The 8,051-nt window shown below is 43.2% G+C and overlaps 1 pseudogene; it reads right to left on the bottom strand.

Annotated features, from left to right (window-relative positions):
* Positions 1-316: 316 nt before the first annotated feature.
* On the bottom strand, positions 317-1,610 carry LOC104459855 (annotated as a pseudogene).
* Positions 1,611-8,051: the final 6,441 nt, after the last annotated feature.

Raw genomic sequence — 8,051 nt, 5'->3', positions numbered from 1 at the left:
TCAGCTTGGGGAATTTTAGCCTAAAAGACAGAGCTGTTACTTGACAGAGTGTGCATTAGAGGATCTAGAGGGCTATGCAAACTCAGGAATCTCCCATACAAGGAACATCTGAAAGGAAAGAGCATATGGCTAAACTTAACTGTTTTCTGAAGACAGAGCAAAAGGCAGAATAATGTCAACAGAACCCTGTAGCCAACCAACAGGCAACATCTTTGTTATGTGACAACGTGCTCTGTTGGGGATGGCAGTTTAAACCAAACAAGCTGAAGAGCATTTTACAAGTTTTCAGTCTGCACATAAGACACAAGGAGGCAGTAAGAAATTCATCAGTTCTATTGCTGACATCTAGCACCTCTACCAAGAAGACAGGTTACTAACAGGATTACAGTAGAAATCAAAATGACCGTGTTCACATTCACCAGATTGTGGGAACAATCATCCTGGGGAGAAAACACTAGCATGGCCCAATCGCTGTCTTCTCTTCCATACTGGATATTACTCAGCTTATTCAGGAAACGGGTTGCTAACTGAGGTCCATTCTCCATGGTTGGAATGTGCAAATGCTTGCCCTTATATGAAATTTTAGAGACAGGACATACAATGCAAGCTGTTCCAGCACCAAACATCTCCTTTACTCTGTTCTCTTCCAAGGCAGCTGTCAGGTCACTTATGGTGATGTATCTCTCAGAGACCTTAAAATCCCCCCAGTTGTGTGCCAGTTCCAAAATGCTTTGTCTTGTCACTCCTGGAAGGATGATGCCATCTAAAGGTGGGGTTGCCAGTTCATCTTCTCCATCTTCATTTATCCAGTAGAGAAACAGATTCATTGTTCCAACTTCAGTTATTTGGTGATCTTCTTCATAGAGCCACAAAACCTGCTGGTAGCCTAACTCCTGGGCTTCTTGCTGGGCATAAATAGAAAAACCATAATTCCCTCCCACTTTGCAGTTCCCTGTTCCTCCTTTCCAGGCTCTCACATGTTTCAGATCTGCCCATAGGGATATTGGATTAAAGGTTCCACTTGCAAAGTAAGGGCCCACAGGGCTCAGTATGACATACAGTAGGGCTTTAGTTGGCTTCTTCGCTCCAAGGGAAGGCTCAGTTCCAATTAAGGTAGGATGGATATACAGGCTGGCAGCTGTTGAGTATGGGACCCACTCCTTTTCCACTTCCACAAGCTTCCGGACGCACTGTAACAGCTCATTCTGGTTAAAACATGGCAGACTTGCTCACCTTGCTGATCACACCATTCTCTCCATGTTGAGAGTTGGCCGGAACAGGCGGATTTTGCCATCCGCTCCTTGGTAAGCCTTCATTCCTTCAAACAATTCTACAGCATAGTGCAGAGCCGAGGAGGCTGGATGCCATGAAAGGTTCTCAAGAGCCTTAATACAAGGTTTCTCCCATCCTGAAGCCAAGGACCATTCAATTGTCAGCATATTATCGGTGAACACTGTTCCAAATACTAAACCACTGGGGTCTGGTTTTTCCTTGAAAGTTGTAGCTGGGGTGATAATCAAGTCTGAAGCTTTGAAAGATCCAGTCACATGCTCTGCTGTCTCTCCTGAATATCCTCCAGCCATGCAACCATTCTGACAGTGCTCCATCATGCTGGCAAATGGATCGGGGTGTATTTCCCCGCAGCATCGGAGTGCGCTAGTTGCAGGCCACCACTGTTTGCGGGCAGCGCTGGTGCTGGAGGAGCCCCTCTGATCCCCGTGCCCGGGGCTCCGCGGCCGGTGGTGGTGGCGGCAGCGGTGGCGTGCTGCACGTTCTGGGGGCCAGCTGATCTGCTCCCACTGCTGCTGCTTGCAGACTCCAATAGTTGCATCAGCAGGCAAGGTCAGTGCACATGCGAGCCATCGCCAAGGAGAGTGCGAGGGGCTGCGGGGCTGCCCCGCCTGGCTCCTCCCGGGGTTGGGTCAGGAATGGGCTAAGGCTGAGGGAATACAGTGAATCATAGAATCATAGAATCATTAAGGTTGGAAAAGACCTCAAGGATCACCAAGTCCAACTGTCAACCCAGCACCAACTAACCCATTAAACCATGTCCCTAAGCACCACATCTACACATTTCTTGAACACCTCTAGGGATGGTGACTTCACCACTTCCCTGGGCAGCCTGTTCCAATGCCATGTGGGTAGTACATGTCCCCTACTATCCCCAAGCTAACGGGACAGTAGAAAAAACAAATGGCCTTTTAAACAGTATCCTATAACCTCACGATCCTGGATGGTCTGCATGGCTTCCTGATGCCATAGCAAAGGTAAATGGTCACTGGGGAAAAAATGGATGCCCAAAACCCACTGCCTTCTACTTCCTGGAACAGAGGAGACAAAGGACACTGTGAAAGCTTTAACCACTGATTCGATAGAATCGGAATTTCTTTCAGTTTCTTTTAACCGGTTTGACCACCAGAAATAACCTTCTCTTCAGAAGTCTGAGTCAATGCTTCCTTCAGAAATTTTTACTGCTATTGTAATATAACATTTTGCTATAATAAATGAATTACCTGTTGTCAACTGTAGAATGGATAATAGAATGGATGGTTTTAGTCTGATAATTCTTAGCTTATTCTTTTGGTTTTTGTTTGTTTTCGACATTACTAATGCCACCTCTCCAAGATATATGCTGTCCTGATCTGAAGATGGAGGAGGTTTCTTTTCAGTCCTGAGAGATTAAATGAAGACATAAACAAGGTCAAATGCCGTGCAACTAAACCTAGTTTTATTATCAAAAAAATTGAGAGAGTGTAGTGATAGGACAGAATGAGAAGGAAAGATGGAAATTAAGCAAGTGTTCGAGATAGGGTTGTAAGAATAGTCACCACCAACGAAGTCTGGATGTTCCAGGCATTGATTGATAGTCCAGGAGTCCAGGGATCGTTGGTGGCAGGTCGATAAAAGGCAAGTCAATCTGGTCCAGCACCATGGCAACAGCATGTCATCTTTCTGTTGTTCCATCTCCACATTCTCTGATGGTTTATGTGACCACTCCATGGATTGTTGGGTGGTCACAGGCTGTCACCATGGTCTTGATAAGTCTGCTGGCCCTCAATGTCTCCTCTTCCCTGGCAATAACAGGATGTCAGTTTGTGTTGCCAAGGTGTCCAGAACCAACAGTTTTTCTTGCTTTGCCATTTTGTTACCCTTTTTCTACCTAAATTCATTATATATTGTTATAACTATGGTTATATAAAGATAAGCTATACTGTGGGGGGTTTCTTTATAAAATGAAAAAGGGAAAAAAACCCTGAGTTATAGCTATACTAGCTGCCATTTCCTACCTCCTCGATATTCTTCTGTGTGTAACTACACGTTCTATCCTGTGGGTTAAAAAAGTTCCTCAGTCTGGTCTTAAATTGCTATTTCAGCTTTAAAGATATTGAATGGGTCTTCCCTTCTGCTGTACTATCACAGAAGGAGAATGCAGTATCACCATACAACTCGACAGAGGTAGCCCAAGAGAAAATGAAGCAGATAACCCATCAAGCAGCGGAACTATTCCAACCCATGCAGCCGAAAGACTGGTTTAATGGTTGGGCTCCAAGCTCTTAATTCCATTCCATCCTACAGTCCTTAGGACTCACGGGATGGTGGGCATGGTTAATGAAAATGAGATTAACACTGCTTATTGATTACATATTTTTAATGATTGGTGTAGCTATTGTTCGTTGTATGACTATCTGTGCCATTTCCTCCTGTTCTTCTCTTTTCTCTCCCTCTATCCAATATGTTAAAATCACCACCAGGAAGAACAAGAAGAAGAAGAAGAAGAGAAGAAGAAAGAAGAAGAAGAAGAGAAGAATAAAGAAGAAGAAGAAGAAGAAGAAAAAGAAGAGGAAGAAGAAGAAGAAGAAGAAGAAGAAGAAGAAGAAGAAAAAGAAGAGGAAGAAGAAGAAGAAGAAGAAGAAAGAAGAAGGAGAAGAAGGAGAAGAAGGAAAAGAAGGAGAAGAAGGAGAAGGTGATGATACACCACAGACAAACGTTCAAGACACAGGGTGGTGTACTGATCAGCCACTGGATGACTATACAACACCTTCACCAAGAAATGAAAACTGAGCCTACAACATGAATGTTTGAGCCACAGGGTGGTGTAACGGACTATTCATGCAGTTTTACAAGAAAACTGCATCTGCTTGTCAAGGCCCTGATGAGGTAAGGCCTTGTGATGTCTCAAAGCATTTCGGTTGTAGACTCCTAGTCCTATCCCTTGCTGATAGGAAGAAGTGAACAATGCTCTGAAGGCTTTCCTCCCTTCACTGACAAAGGACCTAGTCTTGCTTTTACAACAAAGTAGCAAACCCTTGTTGAATAAGCCCACTGCCTCTAGCTCGAAGTTAACCTAATACAGGGTCCACACAACCTCCAGCTCCATTGGTTGAAAGGGTTAATGCTACCCTTCCCCCTCTTGCACATGCCCAAGATGGTTCTCCCCATGCTAATTAAGGAGACACTCCTCTCCACTTCCTATGCTAATTGGGGAGACACTTCCTGCTTCCTATGCTAATTGAAGAAAGTTAGGCAGAGACCTGAGAACTTTTGTCTATAAAAGGTGAATAAACAAAGAGAAGGTTGTTTGTGACAACCACCTGAGGACTCCTGAGATGCTGACAGACTGATCAAAACCCCCGCCCCCAAGATGTTGATGCTTATCTCCAAAGATCCAAAGAGTGGTGAAAACCTTTCTCTCTCTTCTCTCCTTTTTCTTTCTTTTTCTCTTCAAGCATCTCTTGATCTCTCTCTCTCTGGCACACATGGCAACACCTTATAAGTTTTATGCCAGCTCCTTTTGGGGCTTTTTTAGCAGGTTTTCCATAGATTGTTCATTTTGGTACTGATAAGTAATTGCAAGTTTTATGAGTGGGTGTTGGCTAAGTGATTGCAAGCTTTGTGAGCAATTGCGGGTTAAGTGATTGCAAGTTTTATGAGTGGTTGTGGGTTTCTCAGTATTGCTGGAAATTATGCTGACGTTATCACATTGCTGTAAGATTTGGTGTTGTTGGCAGGTGGTAGTGTTGTAATGAATTGTCTTTACCAAGTAATTTGTTTTCCTTTTGTAATTCTGTTACATTCCACATCTTATAATCCACATTTCCCTTTTCCCCTAAAAAATTATATGCATTAAAGTTATAAGCCAGTATTCAATTCTTCGGTGTCGTCTCACCTTAATTTGCCCCAAGGGAATATACAGAACCTCCGCGAACCCTGCTCATCCCACCCAGGGTGGTTTTATGAGCTGGGTCACGACAGAACTCTCCGCCTTGCCTGACCCATCTGACAATCACAGGTCTCAGAAAGTGTCTTACAACAGGGTCTTCTCAAATAAAAGCCAACTTGCAGCTCAAGCTTGTAAGAAATCAGTCATGAAAGACTCAGGTGAAAGATTTCATCTGGCAGAGCAAACACAAAACATGTGCCCCCTCCTAGAACAGGCACATGGTGCCTTGTGCTCTCACAAGCACACACAGGTATCTCTCTGTTGCACCCCTAAAATATGAAAAGCTATCACATAAAATGCTGTATTTTTATCAGCCATCCTCCTATCTTGCAAACTACTTTCTATAGGAAACCAACTTCACACTGCACGGAGCTCCACCCATCCAGATGATGTTGTCATTTCCATGGTAACTAAAGTACCTCAAAGGCAAAAGAACAGATGGAGACTGAAGAAAAAAAAAAAAAAAAAGAGAATCTAAGGACCAAAAGTGAACATATGTAGTGCAAGAAGAAATATTACGCTGTGGGCAGCTATTAGGTTTATTATCATTTGTGAACGAAGACCTTGATAAACTCAGTCACCGCTCTGCAGTAAGGAGTGGCATAAATCAGCCTTGTGACAATCCCAATCTTACAGCAGCCCATATTCCTTCTCCTTTTCCCTTACACAAATCTTAAGAAAATAATTGTCCTTGCTCCCTTAATGACTTGTTTTGGTTTAAGGACAACAGCAACCAAAACAGCAGAAAGAATGTAACCGGTCATACGCTTGACTGCCCATTGCACGTCTTCAAGATCAAAGTCTTCAGGAGAGAACGAGAAGTACGTGGTTGTCCCTCCCCAACACATGCTGCAGTAGCAAAACTCCACACATACAACCTGTAGCTCACTACGTCCCGCTCACGTGTGCTCTGTCTGGCTCCCGTACTTTGGATTTACATGCGTTGTTATATGAAGGACGTGCTGGCAACTCAGCAGTGATTTGGAACATCTTTTAAAATTGGGTTAATAGTTATGACACTGTCTTTGCTTGACTTCCTCTGGAATTAGTCCATCTTTGTGGATTGCTGTCAATCAGAAGGGAAACTTGCAATTTACATAGGACAATTTGTTCTGTGTCAGCTTTCTAAGACTCCGAGCAAGGCAAGTGTAATTTGGGAACAGGAGCTGTGATGGAGAGAGAAAAAAAAAAAGGAAAAAAAAATGTTATATTTTTAGCTTGCTCTCACTAGAAGTTTTCTGCTCTATATTATATAATTTATTTGAGATGCAGAGTTTCGTCAAAGTGAAAAAAAATTAGAATTTTATCCTGCTACCTAAACTCCTCGCAGCTTAAGCTGGATGGAGGTGGTGTAAACTTCAGAGCAAGGAAAACTCGTCTGTGAGCTGGATGAGAAGAGTCTAGGGTGTGAGAAATGTGAATTCAAGCCCTCCTGTCCAAGGCTCCCATTGCAACCCAAGGTAAATAATTTTAATTTTTTTATGCCTCACCTCCTTGTCTGTACCAGAGCCTCTTCAAGTCCTACAGATTGTGAGTATATTTTTCTACAAGACTATGAGCTGCTCAGATCCTGCAATAATCAAGGGCCAAATTAGCACCTAAGGTGGCTGCATACTGTTCTCAAGCCATTTTTTTCTATTGTCAGTGACTTTTTACCACCCATGCTGCTAAGTCTGCATTTCACTCCTAATGAACAACGGGACTGCACGAGATTCTCAATCATACATGCTACTTGCATGAACACAATGTTGTGCTGCTGGAGCAAGAAACACCTTGTCAGTTAATATTTTAAAGCATAACCAAAATAACCAAAAACCAAAACAATAACAAGAAAAATAAAAAAGCAAAAGCCAAAAAACAGAACAAAACAAAAAACCAAATGAAAACAGACCAAAAAAAAAAAAAAAAAAAAAAAAAAAAAAAAAAAAAAGAAAAAAACCCATAAGACCATATTTGTGTATTAAATTCTATGAACAAAAGCAACGCTTTTGGTGCTGATGATTTCTTTCTGACTATTCTCTCCTTTCTTTTCCAAAAAAATCGAAATAGCCAGCTGCAAATCTTTACGTTTTTCATCCTTTTCCCAGCCTTTGCAGCCAGACACCCCCATGCTCACAGCCAGGTGTGGGACCTGCCGGCAGAGGGCAATGCTTCATGGCTGTTTAACCAGGATTCCCAAAACCTTCCAAAATTCAAGCATTTGATAGGAAAAAGGGTAAGAAAAAGATGTGGCATTGCAAGAGGCAAGCAACTATTATATTCGTGCGGCAAAACCCACCTGTATCAGCCCCACGCGCCCCAATTGAACTTGCTGATAAAGAAACTCCGTGGTAAGAAAACATTGATAGATGACCCCCGTGTGAATTAAAAAGTTGTGCCGCACATTCCCTGGAGCATGGGGAATCAATCAGCTGTCAGTTTTGCAGACGAAGCATTTCTTGCCTGGTTTTCCCTTGGGTTGGAGGAGCAAAGGTGGCTCAGGGATGTCTGTACCAAGGCTGGTTATCACCTTGGGGGGTGTCAGGGGATGATTACGAACAGGGAAAAAGAGAGAAAAGGAGGAATTAGGTATCCTGAGGCTCTGCTGTAGACCTGGCACTGATAAATATAACCTGCTTTCTGTTGGGTGTGCTACTGTTTGCCACAGCAGTGGCTCGAGCACCCCACAAGCACGTTGACCAACCTGATGCTATCAACAGCACCAAAAAAAGTGCTGGCCCTTAGATGAGACCCAACACAGATGTCAGAGGCTCAATACCAGCAATAATTCTTGTTGAAAATTGCACTCTGGCCCTGTGGGATCTTATTCTCACTGTGCATGGGCTGGCAG

The sequence above is a fragment of the Pterocles gutturalis genome, unplaced genomic scaffold (genome assembly GCF_000699245.1).
Source record: "Pterocles gutturalis isolate BGI_N339 unplaced genomic scaffold, ASM69924v1 scaffold9948, whole genome shotgun sequence".
NCBI classification, from domain to species: Eukaryota; Metazoa; Chordata; class Aves; order Pterocliformes; family Pteroclidae; genus Pterocles; species Pterocles gutturalis.
The sequence above is the reverse complement of the archived record's forward strand: the minus strand, read 5'-3'. Positions and strand labels throughout refer to the sequence as shown.